Consider the following 19,858-nt stretch of genomic DNA (forward strand, 5'->3'; position numbering starts at 1 on the left):
GGCAAAAAAAAGTGTGCATTACGTTAGAGTAAATACGGTATTGCTATGTACGTCCCATGTCCCTGCACAGAGCAATCCCCATAGGGCTCAATTGAACCCTGCTGCCACTTTTTCCCAAGTCCTCATGTGACCCTCTTCTTCTGCTCAGTAAAGTTATGCAAGCTCCATCCAAGGGAAAGATGTGCAATGCAGGAGGTGCACATAACCATTCATTCTCCACACTGCCTTGCTGATGCCTGTGCTCATGTGCACACATGGAGGTAAAGAGTAGGTATTTTGGATAAGTCAAATGAAAACAGAAATAGGAGCAGAAAGTGCCAATGTTCGTTTATTTATCCCTTGTTTAGAACAGAAATCATTGCAAGGAATATGATCAGTATTCTCTAATGTTCTTGCTTTCCATCTGCAAACAATATGTAATTGATTGCATCACCCCTTTACCTTCCCATTCCTTTACACTGAGATGAATAGTGTGGAATAGAGTCATGCTGACATAATTTACGTAATTATTTATGTAAGTTAAGTAATTTTGACACAGATGTTTTCAGCAGACGACGAACCGCAGTGGAGTGGAAACACCTCTGCATGTGACAAATACAAAAACTGATGTCTTCTTACTGATCTTTAGTGAGTGGGGGAAAGATCCATGAGGATCCATCTGTTTATAGGTGAGTAATCTATGTGGGGAACTGTCATATCTTTGTTTTCTCTAAATGGTCATGCTGTGATTATATCTTTTTAAAAAACAGCACAAACACAATATTTTCATATGAATTGATAATGAACTTCTCTTTTATAATTACAAATCTAAGTGCATTACCTAAAGAGGAAAGTGCCTAGAAAGCATTCAGTAATACTGGAAAAGGCAGACCAAAGTGAGAGAAAAGTTCCCAAAGGTACAAAATCACCATTTCTCCAGAGCCCTATCTCACAAGAAACAGCTTTCCAATTAGCTTACTCCAGACAAAATGGCTTCTTCATTCTCAGAATTTTGTTCAAAATCTGTCTCCCATCTCTATGTTGGCTTTGTCCTGAAAATCACAGTCAGTCTCCTACAATGAACATCTACTCTGAAATGCCATCTCAGCAAGGCACTACAATGGAAGAGTCTGCTATATGACCCTTCTTTTCTCACCAGTAACGTACATAATGTAACCTATGTATCTTGGCAACACAATGCTCTGCAGCAGAATGCTCTGCTCATTTGAAGATGTTGGTATAAATCCATGATGTGTTCTGGAATATAACAGGATATTGCTCTAGTGAAACTCCTCAGAGCAGTATCTCCCGTTATCTTCTGCCCGGACACTGAGGTCCAGCGCCGAGGGCCTTCTGGTGGTTCCCTCGCTGCAAGAAGCCAAGTTACAGGGAACCAGGCAGAGGGCCTTCTCGGTAGTGGCACCCGCCCTGTGGAATGCCCTCCCACCAGATGTCAAAGAGAAAAATAACTATTAAACTTTTAGAAGACATCTGAAGGCAGCCCTGTTTAGGGAAGCTTCTAATGTTTAATAGGTTATTGTATTTTAGTGTTTTGTTGGAAGCCGCCCAGAGTGGCTAGGGAAACCCAGCCAGATGGGCGGGGTATAAATAATAAATTATTATTATTATTATTATTATTATTATTATTATTATTATTATTATTGGTAAAGGTAAAGGTACCCCTGCCCGTACGGGCCAGTCATGTCCGACTCTAGGGTTGTGCGCCCATCTCACTTAAGAGACCGGGGGCCAGTGCTGTCCGGAGACACTTCCGGGTCACGTGGCCAGCGTGACAAAGCTGCTCTGGTGAGCCAGCACCAGCACAGCACACGGAAACGCCGTTTACCTTCCCGCTATAAAGCGGTACCTATTTATCTACTTGCACTTAGGGGTGCTTTCGAACTGCTAGGTGGGCAGGAGCTGGGACCGAAAGACGGGAGCTCACCCCGCCGCGGTGATTCGAACTGCCGACCATGCGATCGGCAAGTCCTAGGCACTGAGGTTTTACCCACAGCGCCACCCGTGTCCCGTATTATTATTATTATTATTATTATTATTATTATTATTATTATTATTATTATTATTATTATCTTCTAGAACAGATATGTGAAACCTATAGCACTCCAGATGTTGTTGGATTCAATCATCCTTCTCCAGCATGCTCGGTGATGGGGGTTGGGAGTCCATTGGCCACAGGTTCCTGTTCTTTTGTTTCTTCCCCTGCCTTCTGCTGATGTTATGAGGTGTTGCAGGGTTGAGTGGTTAGCTCTTAGATGTCTTCTGCTGTCCCTGGAAGCTCAAACCAAATAGAAATAGAGCTCCCAAAAGGCCTAATAACAAGATAGATATTATATAATCTCACGTTGTGTGACTTGAAACTGAACATTGATTCTGGATACATATAATAAGACACAAGGTGTGCACCACAATAACTAGGGAAGTCTGTACTGGAACATTGTTCAAAGGATGCCTGCCATTCTAGGAGAACCACATGACTCTTGCATCATGTTCAACTTAGCTGCCCTATCATTCAAGCAGAGAACACCCCTTACAGTTTTCTGTGGTACTGATATGGTTTACTTTCACTGGGAAGACAAAGGTCGAATCTACACACATATAAAAAACACTGTGAAAATGCTTTTTTTAAAAAACGTTTTGAAAAATATATTGAATTTGCCATAGCTCACCATCGTCACCTAGTGTTACTTTTGTATATTGCCCTTCACAACACACTTAAAACTTTTTATTTGAAGCTGTATAGCTGAGTCCTAAGTCTGTTTAGGGGGGCTCTCAATTTATTCAGAGGACTGAATGACATTATTCTAAAAAGAAAGGCGGAACTGTTTCAGACTCCTATATTTTCCTCATTTTTATTTTTGTTTTCTGTATTCAAAAATTTACCCCAGAACAATCTAATGTATTTGGGAATTATTAGTTTAGAACAGTGGTGGCTTTTGAGAGGTTCTGAGGCAGCGGTGCCCCCGTCACTACAGCAGCAGTGTGGTCACTGAGATGGGGATGTGGCGAGTTTCGGGGAAGCATATAACTCAGGATCATCAAATGAAATAAATTAGCAGGAGATGAAGGATAAAAGGAAAGATTTCTTCACAAAACACATAATAAAAGTGTGGAATTTGGTACCAGAAGATGCGGTGACAGCACCTAGCTGACATGGCTGCTCTGAGGTTTAGAAGGCGTAGGGAGCAATAGCATAAGAGATTATCCACTGTAGGAAACAGGATGTGGAGTGTGGTGGGTCTTGGGCCTGTCCCATTTGAGCGCTTCTCTGAGATCGTCAACATGGAAGCTCTCAACAAAGTCATTTCTACTGCAAGTTTCAACCAAAAGAAAACTAGCATGTTCTTCCTTCACAAACTTCGTGATAGGGCTGGTGACAGTGAGTTTATTAAATTTAGCCTCAGGATGGGCAAAAGATATATGACATTTTGGTGGCAAATGTTAATTTCTCCACATAGCCATATGGCCACATAATAGTTGGAGCTGGGTTTTTTCTGTCATTTAGCAGTTATTAATAGGCTTAACAATTCACTTTTTCAAAAAAAAAAAAAATTAACAGAACACATTATTAATGTGTTCCATAATATTGGGTCTATTTGTCTCATTGTCAGTTTATTTTAGACAAATCCAAATACCATGGAATTGAGGTGCCAGGAGCTGCAAGCAGCTTTCATTCTCTTGATTGTTTCAGCCCAGGCCATACTGGCTGTGCTACAAAAGGCACCATCTGGTGCTGTTGATGCTTGAAAAGAAGCCATTTTCCTTTGTGCAAACCCTGCAGTCCACAGCCCTGAAATAGGTGTGCCTATCAGCTGCTTTGCCTCACTAGCAAAGTAATACTTTGTAATACTGAGCAGGATCTGTCCTTATCATGGCATCTAATGTCTGCACTACATCTTTCTTCTTGAATCTATAGTTAACTGAAGGGAGCAGTTGCGCTATAAATGGCTAGTAGTCTATATGGTAGCTGTCACCTAATCAATTTAAGGGAGGTTAAAGACCCATAAATGACCTGCCTGTCTCTAGCTTATCTTGGACCATAGAGATCTCAAATATTTTAACCAAAATGGACCACATGATGGATTAGCTGGTGGAACAAAACCACTACAACAAATATTTCAGTGAAGCATCACTGACCCACCATTACCATACCATTAGCATACCAGGAACAAATTTCTATCATATTTTGGAGGAAACTTCATTAATTTGAAGGAAGCAAGGCAACAGAATAAATGATATTAGAATGCACAACATAACCACCACTTCTTTCTTCCTTTGGTCCGTCACATGGCATAAAAGCATTCATTCATTCTTCCCTCTCCCCTTTTTTCCACCCATGACCTTTCCATTCATGGTTTTCATGCCTTGTGATGGCCCAAAGGGAGAAAGAAGAGGTTATTTGTGGTAACTGAAAGCCAGTTTACCTCTAGAGTATCTACACATACCTAAAGATAACACAAAATTAATGTAACATGCTTGCTATGTTTTGTTGTTCCTCTGGCAATTCAAGGGAGCAATCAGGGATGTCTGTAAGTTTTAAAGCTTCTTAATACTGTAGTTGTTCGGTAGCTCAGATGCCTAAGATGATGTATTATTAAAGCATGAGACCATAGTGGTTGAGCATCATCATCAAGATGACCACAGGAGGGAAAATATCCCAAAATCTAGTTCTTGTGAGTAACCTTCCCATCAACCCTAGCCAGCATATACTGACTGGGACTGTGAAAGTTGGAGCTCAAACATGTGGAGGGCACCAGACTGCATTGCCATGAGGCTGGAAGTTGTGTGTCTTGTCCAATGGTCATCTCTATCCTGTCTTGACGCTAATCAAACCTGCCTTAGTATTAACAGCATATTAATTCAACTCATGCACTTTGTGCCGTATAACACGATTCATGCATAATAAAATCAGCCACAACATACACACCCCCAAAAGTCCCACTAAGCGTGTTTACTAGAGAGTAAGGACTGTTAGAAACAGTGGGGCTTACTTCTGGGTAAACATGCTAGGTTTTTGTCTATGGACGCAGGTAGCATCTGCACCAAATATTTAAATTCCTCTTATACCATTTTTAACAGTCATAGCTTCCCCCCCAAAGAATCTTAGAAACAGCAGTTTGTTAAGAGTGCTTGAAATTGTAGCTCTGTGAAGGGTAAACTTTGGGATTCTTTGGGAGAAGCCATAGGTGTTAAAGTGATAGAAGAAGGCTTGTGCTAAACAAGGACTGCTTGTTATGGACCAGATGACTGTATGCTTAGTTAGGGAATTGGCTAGCTAAATCAGAGGGTAAAGATAATTCATTGGTCCTAATCCAGCACACAGCATTTGGCACATTTAAGTCCATTGAAAGCAATAATAAGCAGCATTATGCAAAGACTTTTCAAACAGGCAAAATCATTTTATGTGAATTTATTGTGAATGTGTCCTTCCTGGTTTCTTCAAAGACTGGATTGTTTTTTAGATGGAGAACTTGTGGCATTCCAGATGTTACTGGACTACAACTCCCATCATCAGTGACCGTTGATCATGCTGGATGGAACTTGTTGGAGCTGTGGTACAGAACACCTGGAGGGACACAGTTTGCCGATCTCTGCTTTAGGAGTAGGAGGTGGGGGTGATACGCCGCATTTCTACATAAAATGGTTTCTCTTGCTAGAATGCTTCCTACAGTAAACTCTTTGGCTTAATGCTAGCTGTTATTGTATTGGCAGAAGCTGCACACATCTGTAAATTTCCTTCAGCTAAGAATGTCATTATACTGTGATTGTTCATAGATGGGTTTTTATTGTTAATTAAGAAGTATCCGGTTGAATCATTTCCCCTATATTAAAATAAAGATCTAAACGTAACCTACAGTTACGATCAGAATATCGCACAGAAACTGAGCATAGTAAATGCAAAAAAGGAGAATGCTGTTAAAATGGCAACATGATCTTCCTCGATGCATCTTGCCTACTGATTATCTAGAGTAGGTCTTTTATTTTTTTAAGTGCAACTCTCTTTGTCCAGATATAATACGATTTTTTAAAAACACCAACAACACCAACACATATTTTGAATCTTCAGAGCACAACTTGGGCAGTCCCACTACCAGCACCAGCATTGCTACAGCTCTGCCAGTCTTGCACACTGACTCCAGTATATTATGCAAGTGTTGTCATGATATGGCACTGACGCTGTAGGGTAGATCTTACATGCTATTTCACCATCCCAGCACTGGCATTTTAAAAAAATCAGCTAGTGTGGGTTTTGTCACAATACATGGAATGGTTCTGCTCCATTTTCCAATTGTGGACATCTATGTTATGAGCAACAGTACAGATTGCGCTTTATGTGATTGATTGATTGATTGATTGATTGATTGATTGATTGATTTTTTTGCCAGACCACCCCCCTCCCCCGGGGGGGAATTGCCACACAGCTGCATGTGCTTAAGATTCATTTATTTCAATGGGACTGACATGTGTTGTTGAGCTGCATGCAGGATTGTAGTCCAAAGCTGGCAAGTGAGCAGAACTAACAGGTGAGAGGGGTGCTCACAACGCATCTTCTATGCAGACCCATGTTAATGTAACCCTGGGCGAACAGCTTTTCCTTTTGCATGAACCTCTGATTATCCAAATGTGTTGGAGATCCCCCAGGCAATTCAGGTATAGAAGGTTAGTATTTCATATTTCACTCTAGGAACCGCTTTGTGACAAAAAGCAATTTTTCATTTTAGCACATTTGCATGCAGAATATAATTTACTCACTTGCACCCTCTAGTGGATTCCTTTAGCTTAATACAAATACCTTTTCTTCAGAGGTTTCATGGTGCAATCTTGCCACTGGTTTTGAGCAGGTGGTGGTGTTGTTTTTAACTTCTGTGGATTTTATACGTGGTCAGCGGTGTGAAAGGTTGCTTCTTAATCTCCTTTTTTTGGTCTGTGTTAAACCACTGCCATACTCACAATGACTTACTAGTGCCACACTTTAAATACCTTTAAGAAAAAATTGTTCTTACTTTTGTCTGAACATTCCACCACTATTTCTTAATTGCCATGTGGCTATTATGCTTTGCCATGTTGGTTGACATCTGCAATATATACAGGATGAACTCTCATTTTAAAAAAAACTTCCATTTGTCAAACTTTTAGCTTAAAAAGTAGCAATTAAATTGATGCAGCTGAAGATAACAAAGGAGAAAGAAAAGAGACAAAAACAGGGGGAAGGAACACATGGTGCAATAAAAAGATTCAGCCATTTAGTACATCAATTCAATGCCATTTGTGACAATCCTGGCTTGTTCTCTTATAATTTCTTCAAGCTTTCTTCCAAAGTCAGAGCCCCTTATGCTGGACTACAGTGACAATGGAAATGGCACAGGAAAACTGAATTGCACATAGCAAGCAAAAATAAAGTCATTTTGCAGAGCCACAACTGACACACCTAATTTTTTCCTTTATTTAGGTGGTTTCCTAGGAAGGCAAGGTGAAAGAGAAGTGGAAACAGAAAGGAATATATCAACTCCTGAAATAAAAAGAATACATGAATCCGAATTTCAAACATGCTAATGGGGGTCTGAGTTAGCAGTGACTGGCTAGGAGATGGTTCGTGAGGTTACCTTGAACAGCTCAGTGAAAGTGTTGGCCCAGTATGCAGTAGTTGTGGAAAAGGCCAAAAGACGAACTTCATGTTAGATATCTTTAGAGAAAGGATCAAAAGTAAAACTATTGTGCACTTCCGGGGGCGGCGCGAAACTGTAATGGCGGTCCTCTTCGAGCTCTGAAGAGGGGCTCTGCGGAAAAGGGTCGTTCGCTGCGGCATAGCGACGACCCATCAAGATAAACCACGGGTAGAGTGAGCCCGTGGCCGTGGGACTCGGCGGGCACCAGAAGCTGCTCCGAAAACACAGAAGGGACCCCGTAAGGAGACCCGGAGTGAAGGAGGGGTGGCGGTGCTGTGAGTTCATCGCTCTTTCCGCGGAAGTGAAGCCGCGCAGCTGTTACAGATGAGCGCTGATCCTTCTTCCTAAAATCAACACCAACTACAAGTAACATACCCGTGAGTAAAGGGGACTAAAATTTGGCAAATAATTTCGTAAATCTGGCTGAAAGCGGGAGACGAAAAAAAGGGAAGTCCGTCTTCCGACATTGCTGACAAGATCAAAGCAACGCTTTTAAAAGCGGAAGCGTTTGAAACGGGACTTTGGGAAGCTTTAACTTTTTCGTGCTATTAAATCTGCCCTTTTTACTGTTGAACTGAAGGTGGAAAGGGACTTTGATCATAAAAGAACGAGTAACGGGGGGTCTCCTCCTACCTCCCCCCCCCTGGGGTGATTTTTAAAGAGTCAGATCGTCGGGCTGCCGGAGAGAGAGACTGTGCTAAACTGCGGAAACAGTTGCAAATTTTGTGAAAACTTTGCTGGAGTATAATTGATACATTTGAGCAGGAAAGTTTGGTTGGGACATTGTTGCAAGCACCCCCTGTGAAACTTTGTTGAACTTTAAAAGGTGCTCTGGGGAATTTTGAACTTTTGAAGGGACTTTTGGATATTGAACTTACTGAGCCAAAAATTTCTGGAACTTTAATGGCGGACTACTTCCTTCTTTGTCTTTGAAACTTGGTGGCACTCCCCCTACAGGGCTTTCGGATTATAAGATCCTGGGAACTGACTTTTGTTTTGAATTCCACTTTACCGGTTGTTTATAATTGAATTTGTCTTTCCCATGGAACAATAGACAATTTGACCTTGAACACTGACAGATGTGTAATGAGTGGTGCAGGGAGAACAAGAGCATCTAAAGCTAAGGAATCTAAAGAGGCTAAGGAGAAAGAAAAGGAAAGAAAACCAGCACAATTTCTACAAACAACATTGACCCAAGGACGCCGATCGTCGGTTCCAGCTGTACTGGTGACCCAAAGGGAACAAAGGGAAACAACTGAGAAGTCCACTGAGGAAGATATGGCAGCAGGTGGGTCGGATACACTACTTAAACAAATATTGGAGCAACTATCAAGCCTAAACCAGAAGGTGGACGACCAGTCTCTGAAGATAGATAAAGCAACTTCCTCGATTCAAAAATTGACTGATCAAGTTTCCCAGCATACACAAGCTATAGAGAACTTGCAAGGAGCTACAGCGGAAAATCGGGAATTGGCTGGAGAAGCAATCCAGAAAGTGGGAGCTCTACAAAAAGAAGTGGAAGAAATAAAAGGAGAAGTTAAGCCCCTGCACAAACAGGTGAGTGAACAACAAGTTTATCTGTCAATGGTGGAACTGAAAAATCGCGAGAGTAACATTAAATTGAGAGGCATCCCGGAACTTGAGCAAGGAGATTTGATTGGATACTTAACACAAGAATTTTCGAAGTTCTGGGGTTTAAAGGAAGACACAGATTTTAAGATTGTTTCGGCATATAGACTGGGAAGAGTGGTAAAGAAAGATAGATCCAGAGACTGTTTGATAATTTTAAGATCAAAGGAAGAGAGGGATAAGATCCTAGGTCTTCATTTCAAAAAAGCAATTGAAATACAAGACAAAAGGGTGGAAATCTATAGAGATATCCCGAAACAGCTGTTGGATCTTAGAGCCACCTATTCAGAACTAGCAAAATTGCTGAGATACAACGCAATTCCCTATAGGTGGGAGTTTCCACAAGGACTATCCTTCACCTACAAAGAAAGGAAGGTTAAAATTAGAACACCTGAAGATAACCAAAAGTTCCTTCACGACCACGGAGAAGATCTCCAAAAAGGAGTGGATTGGCTTCCAGCTGTACCAGCACCAATATTGCCTGAAAGCGGGCCAACGCCTGCACCCTCGGGATCTGAGCAAAAGGAAGGCACCCCATCTTAAGAACGTTTAAAATAGAACAAGATGTCTCTGCAGCTACTTAGCTGGAATATAAATGGCGGGAATTCTCCGGAAAAAAGAAGGAGGATATTCCATATTTTGAAAAAAGAACAATTGGATGTAATATGCCTTCAAGAAACACATGTGACCAGGCTCCATAGGAAAGTATTAATTAATAAAAGACTTGGTCAAGAATTTATCTCATCAGACAAAGTCAAAAAAAGAGGTGTTGTAATTTATGCAAAGGAGAACCTATCACCAAAATTCTTATTCAAAGATGATCATGGAAGAATTCTCGCAATTGAAATCCAAACACAAGGGGAAAAGATTTTGATATTAGGAGTTTATGCGCCAAATGATGGAAAATCAGAATTTTATAAGAAGCTGCATGAGACAATGATGGACTACCTGGACTATTCTAATATTATTGTGATGGGAGATATGAATGGGGTGGTGTCTACAAATATGGACAAATCTCAAAATCAAAATTTAACAACAGACGGCAGACTCTCTAAAACCTTTTTTGAAATGACAGACAATATGGACTTGATTGACATCTGGAGGACAAGGAACCCCTTGGGTAAAGAAGGAACCTTTTTTTCTGATGCCCACTTGTCATGGACACGAATCGACCAAATTTGGATATCTAGAGGGCTGGCCCCGAAAACGAGAAAAGTGGAAATCTGCCCAAAAACCTGCTCCGACCATAACGCCTTAAAAATGGAATTGAGACTTTTCCCAACTGGATCCTTCAGATGGAGAATGAATGACACCTTGCTAAGAGATCAAGAGATTGTTAAGAAGGCCCAAAAAACGCTAAAGGACTACTTTGAAATAAATTTGAACACTACGGTGGAGAAAAGAATAATCTGGGACGCAAGCAAAGCTGTAATGAGAGGGTTTCTGATACAACAGAATACAATAAAGAAAAAATTTTGGAATGGAAAAAAGGAAAAAATTCTTGAGAAAATAAGTGAAGGAGAGAAAAAGTTGAGAACTAATCCGAAGTCAAAAGAGGTGCTAAGAGAGATCAAATTCCATCAAGCACAATATTCGAAATTGATTAATCAAGAGATTGAGTGGAAAATTAAACAAATGAAGCAAAGATCGTTTGAATCAGCAAATAAATGTGGAAAGTTGTTAGCTTGGCAATTGAAAAAAAGACAAAAGTTAAACACAGTCACAAACCTGGAGATTCAAGGAAAAATAGTTCAGAAACCAGAAGAAATAAGAAAGTGCTTCCACAGATACTTCAAGGAACTTTATGCACAGGGGCCTCAGAAAGAATCGGAAATAGACCAATTCTTGAGGACAAATGGATTATCTAAAATAAGTCAAGATAAAAGATCAATTCTCAATAGTAAAATAACTCAACAGGAAATTGAAGGTGCCATCCAAAATATGCAACTTGGCAAATCTCCAGGCCCAGATGGTCTCACCTCCAAATATTATAAGACTCTGAAGGATTGTTTGATACAACCGTTGTTGGAGGTTTGCAACCAGATTATGGAGGGGAGAAGGGCACCGGAAACGTGGAAAGAAGCATTCATCACATTGATTCCTAAGTCAGAGAAGGAAAAGACTCAGCTCAAGAACTACCGTCCCATCTCACTCCTGAATGTGGATTACAAAATATTTGCAGACATTTTAGCAAGTAGACTTAAAAACGTTTTAAACGAAGTAATTCACAAGGACCAAGCAGGCTTTCTCCCTGGTAGACACATGTCTGATAACACCAGGAACATTATTGATATATTGGAATTGTTGAGAATTAGAAATACAAGGGCTGCCTTAATCTTTATTGATGCGGAGAAAGCATTTGACAACATTTCTTGGATGTTTATGAAGAAAAACTTGAAGGGGATGGGAGTGGGACGGGGGTTTGAAAATGGACTAGAAGCAATTTATTCAGAGCAAAAAGCCAAGTTGATAGTGAACAATGTGGTGTCGGATGAACTTCTAATTGAAAAAGGGACACGACAGGGGTGCCCTTTATCCCCTCTGCTATTTATCTCTGTTCTGGAGGTATTGCTGAATATGATTAGGGAGGACCAGTTGGTGCAAGGTATAGAGGTCGGAGCGAAACAATACAAACTGAAAGCCTTTGCAGATGACCTAGTCTTGACAGTACAGGAGCCAGTATCTAGCACAAAAAGAGTTTTGGAACTTATCCTGGAGTTTGGTCGGGTGGCGGGATTCAAGTTAAACAAACAAAAAACTAAGGTTTTGGTCAAAAATTTGACACCTACAGAGATAGAGGGGTATCAGAAAGAGACAGAGCTAAGTGTGGTTAAAAAAGTGAAATACCTGGGGGTATACTTGTCCACCAAAAATTTAAATCTTTTTAAAGATAACTATGAAAAATGTTGGTTGGAAATTAAAAAGGATCTGGATATTTGGTCAAGATTGAAACTTACCTTGTCAGGCCGAATCGCAGCTATAAAGATGTGTGTTTTGCCAAAAATGCTATTTTTATTTCAAACCCTTCAGGTCGTGGACAGAATGGAATGTTTTGGAAAATGGCAGAAGGATATTTCTAAGTTTGTCTGGCAGGGCAAAAAGCCCCGAATAAAATTTAAAATATTAACCGACTCAAAAGAAAGAGGGGGGTTTGCCCTGCCGGACTTAAGGTTGTATTATGAAGCCGCAGCCTTCTGCTGGTTGAAGGATTGGTTCCTGTTGGAAAACACCGATGTCCTAGATCTGGAGGGGTTTGATAATGTGTATGGTTGGCATGCATACTTGTGGTATGACAAGGCGAAGGTTCATAAATTGTTCAAAAACCATATTGTCAGAAAATCAATTTTTGCCGTCTGGATGAAGTATAAGGATTTATTAGAAAACAAGACCCCGAGGTGGTTATCACCTGTGGAAGCCAAGATTTCTAAAAAAAAGCCCAATATGGAGGCCTATTGGCCAAAATATTGGGAACTGATTGAAAGAGTTGGAGACAATTGGAAGCTCCAAAGCCAGGACAAATTAAGAGGTAAGGTGCGAGATTGGTTACACTATGCTCAAATTCAAGAGGTATTCAAAATGGACAAAAAAGTGGGTTTCCAGTTGGAGAAATCGAAACTGGAGACGGAGTTACTAGAACCAAAGACTAAGGTACTTTCGAGGATGTATGACTTGCTGCTTAAATGGAACACCCAGGATGAGACAGTTAAATCTGCTATGATAAAATGGGCACAGGATGTAGGACACAACATCATGTCTGAGGACTGGGAAAGGTTATGGAACACCGGTATGAAATTCACGGCATGTAGTGCCTTGAAAGAGAACATTATGAAAATGGTATACCGGTGGTACATGACCCCAGTCAAGTTGGCTAAAATATACCATCTTTCTGATAATAAGTGTTGGAAATGCAAGGAGGCAGAAGGGACATTCTTTCACCTCTGGTGGACCTGCCCGAAAGTAAAGGCCTTTTGGGAAATGATACATAATGAGTTGAAAAAGGTATTTAGATATACCTTTTCTAAGAAACCAGAGGCCTTTCTATTGGGCATGGTGGACCGGAAGGTGCCAAAGAAGGACAGAACCTTGTTTATGTATGCAACCACAGCAGCTAGGATTCTTATCGCAAAGTTCTGGAAGACACCAGATTTACCCACACTGGAGGACTGGCAGACGCAGCTGATGGACTACATGGAGTTGGCAGAAATGACCGGCAGAATTCGAGATCTGAGCGAAGAAACAATGGAGGAGGACTGGAAAAAATTTAAGGACTATTTGCAAAAACATTATAAGTTGTTTGAGTGCTAAGACTGTGCACGATTAAGAAACGTTATGCTTCTGCAATTTATTTTAAGTAAATGATAAAGTAAGTATTGATGGGAAAAAATGAGACAAATTAGAAACAAAATATTATGTTTATTAAGAGTGTTAAAATTAAACTACAAATTTTTGAAACTGGTAACATAATAAATACAAAGGCATAATAAGTCGGGAAATAAGATAATAAATTGCTGAATTGGTTAGAATGATGAACGCAATGCTGAGAGGATGCGAGGAGGTCCAAAAAGTTGTCGAAGAAATTTTGTGATGATCTTTTCTTTTTTCTATGTTTTTTTTTATATATATGGAAAATGTTTCTTGTATATTGTTGTCCAAACAAATTTGTTTACCTATGGAAAGAAACGCAATAAAAAATTTTATAAAAAAAAACAAAAGTAAAACTATTGTGATTACAATGCCTTTACACAAAGCTACAGTGCAGTCATACTGGGAATGTTGTGTACAGTTCTGGTTGCTACACTTCAGAAAGTATATTGTAGAGCTGGAAGAGATTCCACGAAATAATCAAAGGGCTAAAGCAAGTCTCCTGTGAGGAAGGATTGCAGTGCTTAGGGCTTTTTAGTTTAGAAAAAGTGAGAAAGGAAAGACACAAAAACACGGCAGAGGTATGTAACATCGTGCATGGTGAAGTCTCTAACATGTCACTGCAGCAGACAGGTTTCCATGATATAAGCACATGACATGGAGCCATAGGAAATCTGATATCATGTCACTTGTCATGTATTTACTATTTACTATGTTTTCATGTATATGGAAAATGCTATACCAGAACCTATTGAAAAGGCCACATATAAACCAGCCTCTGAAGCTTGCAAATGTGACCTCAACTGATGATTCACACATGTAGGTCATGACTAGGTAGAACAGGAAAATGCAGATCCACAAATACATTCCAATCAAAGAGTCATATTTTGGGGGATGAATTGTCTCCTGTACCCTGTGATGCATTATCCATATTTACAGGTGAAAAAATGAAGTAGCAGTAGTGTTCTTAATGTCAATTTGATCCAATCCATGTCTTCGGAAGTGCATATGAAGTTGCACTAGGAGTTGGAAGAATGGTCTGAAGGCACCTGCTTCAGTTCTGGTGGCTTAGGCCTTGCTATATCTGGATGGGAGGCCACCCTATGGATGCCCCCATTAGCTCATGAGAAGAAGAGTAGGATACAATTGCAAAAGCCAATTGTTTCCTTCTAAGTGGAGCACAACAGGCACCTTAAGCCTGCAAAGCCAATCTGATTTCATTTTGTCCATTGCATTGATTCTGCACATGCACATTTCCTTCATTCACAGTAATATACACCTTGCTTTTCATATGGTAAATCCTGATTCAACAAATCACATGATCAGGTTTATTATACATTTATAATACACACATTGACCAGGTCTATGCAACTTTTTGGGAGAAGGAAATCTAATCAGTTGCAGTTACCCCCTTGATAATTAATGCAAATTCTGCTGACGTGGTGTATTATATTAAATATGCATAGCAAAATCTATCACCATGCTTCTCTCTGCTACTGTGATTTAATGTACCAGGATATGCATAACAATCTCAGATACTGGGTGACAAGAAGAAGCAGCAAGTAGATATCTAGCTGATCTTTTGCATTTAGATGTATTTTAAAACTGAGTACCTCCCCCCTAAAAAAATCAATGTTCTTCTCATGAATCTAGTTCATTTGCCTTTCAAGACACAATGGTTGTATTCTGTATAAAAATAGCCACGTGAAAAGTCTGCAAAATCAAGCTTGATACTTTACCAACCTCACTAACACAAGACCTTGGCAATCCACAACAATAATGCCTTTTTAAAGAATCAATTGTGTACATTATAAAATTAGCCCTAAACTGTGGGCCTCGGCAGCACAATTTGCTCATTGCATGGTAAACCACTAATACATATTTGGGTTGCATATTTGAATGTTTGTCCATCTCATTGGGGGGGGGGGAGGCTGCCTTAGTTCTAGAGATATAAAAACTCCCCACAGCTCAGTTCAAAATGATCTCGGATAATTTAAGCTGTTTTCCAAAATGAACAAACTCGTTTCTTGTGAGTCCATTCAAAACTTTGAAAAGTTCAATGCACTTTTTATTACATCATTATAAACATGAGATCCAAATGCTTCCTCCAATAAGCTTTATATCTCCTTACTGCTCCAAGATATAAATCCTGATATAACACATTCAATGGCCAATGTATTGCTATGGTTGACATACGTCAGAGGGTGGTATGTGCCACACAGCAGCTCTAAAACTGAATGTTTGATTTACATGTTTTGTGTTCTTTTATCTTATGCTTGCCTACTGTGAGAATATGAGTATGTGCACCCTCTACTTCTGCAGTTACTCAATTGCCCTTCTAACATATTTTATTTACATATGGAGGTGCTCTTACCTTCTGCTGATCTTTGACCATAATAAAGATTTGGATGATTGGAATAAGCTTCCAAAGTCCACTGTGAACCCCGCACACTTCCAAACCATGAGGTTGGGACAAATTTTGGGGGAAATGCTCCTCAATTTGCAATACAGGGAAGCATTATGAGCTACAATTCATATTCTGAACCAAGTAATAATGAGTTTTGTCAACCTCATTACCTAGACTCCTTTCCTCTGGCTGGGTTTTCTCTGTGCAGGATGTTGCTTGGAGTTTTCCTACGGTGGAGCATTTGATCAGGCAATCCTTCCACTTGTTGTCTGAAGTGGTGCATCCCACACACACAGAAAAGTTACCACATGGTGTGTCGTTTGTCTTTCACAGTTAAAAACCTTTGTTCATGGGAATGAGGGCCAGACATATGTTTGATTTAAAAAGAAAGGAAAACAAAGATTCTCGGGAAACAAGATTTTCTCTCAGATACTCTGCTGAATGGCACCACATGTAGGCACACTGGATACATACAGCCCTCTGCTCATAAACTGCTAATGAGATACTTTCAAATGTCATAGGATGCTGCCTAGCACCAGCACAAGTCAGTTATAATCAGTTGCTCTATTCTTAATCACACAGCATTGGTGTGGTACAATATCCCTACAAAAGTCCGCAGCCTAGAGTACAGAAACCACTGTTTTACCGGGGGGGGGGAGGTTAACTGCTCAGTCTTACCTATAGGAAATATGGGTCCAAACCATCCAAGGTTAAGGTACTGTCTGACTTGCAGGGGAAGCAGCTTGCTGTGTTGACAAAGTAAAGTAGTGAAGGGATGTCATTTTGTTCAGAAAAACACCTCCAGAGGTAGAGATTATACCTCTTCCCTCCTCCTGCCTACCACTGCTCTGAACAAATTGACAGGCTGCCATGACAGCATTTCAGGGAGAGCTGGGGGCAGAGGAGTTAGGAGATCAACCGTAGATCTCCTGCAGAATGTGTTGTTTGGCCCTAACCTACATATTTCAATGGAAGAGATTAATCACATGCAGGTATCTTCCTCACGTGTTGAACTCTTAATATTGAAATTGATGAAATACAAAAGTGCATAACTTTTCGATAGATAACGTGCTTTGTTTTTAAATGTGCCTTTGTCTAAATGAACATTTTACATTTTAAAAATATTTATTTCTTTAAATTCACCACCACCATAAACTTTTCTTGATAGTTCAAAGTAGATTTTATACACACAACAACAACAACGGGTTGAAAACCAGCAAATAATAATATGTAGAAAATAAAATATAAAATACTATTTTCCCCTTAGCATCATTTTCTGACAGAAAACAGAAGAAACATAAGATTGTGTTGGGGAAGGCATAGCAAAATGAAAGAGACAAAAAATCATTTCCCATATCCTTACAACTGTTAGTGTCATCAATATCCTATGTGTCATCTGATCTGACAGAATAAAAAGCATGATATTATTGTCTCTCCTAAGGTAAGCCTGAAGAGCATTCACCTGTGCTGCTTTCCAGAGTATTGCTGATGATGGTTCAGAATCCTAGAAACACAAGCTATGTGTGCCATTTATTTCACCTACGTTGATAGTTTCCTTGTGTATGTTTTATGCAAAGAAAATATGATTCAAAGTTATTGTAGGATATATGCAGCCTTATACAGGGCGAGTCTTTTAAAAGAGGCCTTGTGGAACATGTGTACTCTTTATTCACGAGGCCTCTTTTTAAGGACTCATCCTGTATAACCAACATGATTAACCTAATTAAATCATGAATGGGGTTAAGACCATAGAATAACCAGTCCTCCAAAGCTTAGCTAGGTCACAGCCCATTACATTGGGAGGAAGGGTTACCAAACTCTTTGTTCTCTCACTTCCACAAGATGAACTCTACCAATAAGGTGATCTTGAGGTGGATACTCCAAGCTTAGACTGCATGGCTTCAGCAAGCCATCTTTGTGTTTCTGTACAAATAATTTAGAAACTCTTATCTTTTTAAAAATAAGTTAAACTGCCTGTCTTGCTGCTGTATGGAAAAACACATTAATCTGACTTTTGAAGAGTTTGTAAGTAAAGCTTATAAGTAAATTACCAAACATGTGGTCTCTTTCTATGCTAAGGGAAGTGGGAAACTTTGGAAGCAATTTAGAAGGGGATGTTTTAAAGGTCTACAGCCTATATTTCCACACTTTACTTTGCTGCACATTTTATGATTTTATGATCTAGACATCCATGGAATTCTTTTTTTATTATACCACAATACAAAATTAAAAACCAACAGTTAAAATGTTTTATGAAGTAAAAATCAAGTCCAGTCCTTGGAATACAGTTTTAAATCTGAACGATGCATGTAAAACCAATCCAAAACATTTGCAGCTTTCAGATATACAAATGTGAATTCTTTGAGTTTCTTTTTCCTACTGCCTGGGAGGCTTGGGAATAAAAAAGTTTTATAGGCCTGGGCAGTTAGTCTGGATATCATTCATGGGTTTCTGTTATGGAGGGTGGGGTGATTAAAAAAATAAATCTTCCTGTCAAGCTAGGAATATGCCCTCACTTACCGAGTTTAGGATATTCCACCATTCTTCAGTGGAGTTTCTTTTCTTTCAGCAAAGTAAGTGGCTCATGTGTATGTCAAACAAAGCTTTAATAATAAAGAAAATTATAACACAATAACAAACTGTCTGAGAGAAACTGAGAGAAAACAACATCATGAGGCAAGAAGCAAGAATGACAGTTGGTCTCTCTAACTGAACTTAACTGAACACTTGAAGGGAGGGGCTGATTCTGGAGCATAACACAAAAGCCCCGCCCACCAGATGCCAGACATTCTACTATTCAAATTAGGCCCCAGTGTTTTTCTAACCATTTCATCCATGCCTGAGGCTTAATTTGTAAGATGAAATTCTGTAGTAGAAGGAACTGCTGAAATGGCAAAACTCTGGCCAAGTTTGTTAAGCATCTTTTGCATGGCTAAAAGGTTGACCCAGTCCAGATGTGTTGCTAGAGAAATGACTAGCTAGTGGTGCTTCCAAAAAAAAAGGACAGGCTTTTCCTCTTCAGGCATGAGACCAGTTTCATTCAAGGAAATCAAACTCAGGATATGTGCTCGTACTCCATAAGTCTCTCGACCCTCGGAGATTGGGGTGTGGGTAACACTGTATACAGCCACAGTCATGCCACAAGTGGTAACAAATTCATAGAGCATAGGCCTATCAATAGGTAAATGAAAACTCAAGACTTGAATGTTGTAGCCTTTGGAGTTACCAGATACTAGGAACCAGGAATACGGTGTGGCTGTTGCCTTCATGATCTGCTTATGAAATTAAGCTTCCAGAAATATCTCTCTGGTTGCTGTTGGCAACCATATGCTGAACTAGATGGACTAGCAAGGCAGTACTTACATTCTTATATCACCATTAATTTATAAAAGTAGTGAATTACTAACCCTACAAGTCATTGAGAAACAGTTGACAAAGCAAGAGGGGGCCTCCTAACACCTTTTTGTTTGCATGCTTCTACAAGTTTAAGGATGCAATCCTGTATACTTACTTGGAAGGAAGTCTTACTGAATTTATTGGGACTTGTTTCTGGGTAAACATAATTGGGATCATGGTGCAAATCTATTTGGCTTTGGGACCATTTAGAACAGGGGCAGGCAACTTTTTTTCTGTCAAGGGGCACACTCCCTAGGGTGAATCTGCTAGACCCAAAGGTGGGTGGGCTTGGGCTAAATTGGGTGGAGTCAGAACCAAAAGTTTGTGGGCCACACCTTCTCTGTCTGTGTCTCTCTTTGTCTCCCTCACCCACCACCAGGAAGAAATTAAGTTGATGGTG

At 39.9% G+C, this 19,858-nt stretch overlaps 1 long non-coding RNA gene across 2 annotated transcripts in view; it reads right to left on the minus strand.

Moving 5' to 3' along the window:
- LOC308586559 overlaps positions 1-18,825 on the minus strand; it is a 110,152-nt gene extending 91,327 nt beyond the window's left edge. Inside the window, exon 1 of one of the 2 annotated variants that reach the window (XR_014007937.1) lies at positions 18,583-18,825. This is a non-coding gene — a long non-coding RNA (uncharacterized lncRNA). The remainder of the gene's footprint in view (positions 1-18,582) is intronic. The other variant, XR_014007938.1, reaches the window with a different exon arrangement.
- Positions 18,826-19,858: the final 1,033 nt, after the last annotated feature.

This window comes from Podarcis bocagei (genome assembly GCF_964188305.1).
Source record: "Podarcis bocagei genome assembly, chromosome: 5".
Lineage (NCBI taxonomy): Eukaryota > Metazoa > Chordata > Lepidosauria > Squamata > Lacertidae > Podarcis > Podarcis bocagei.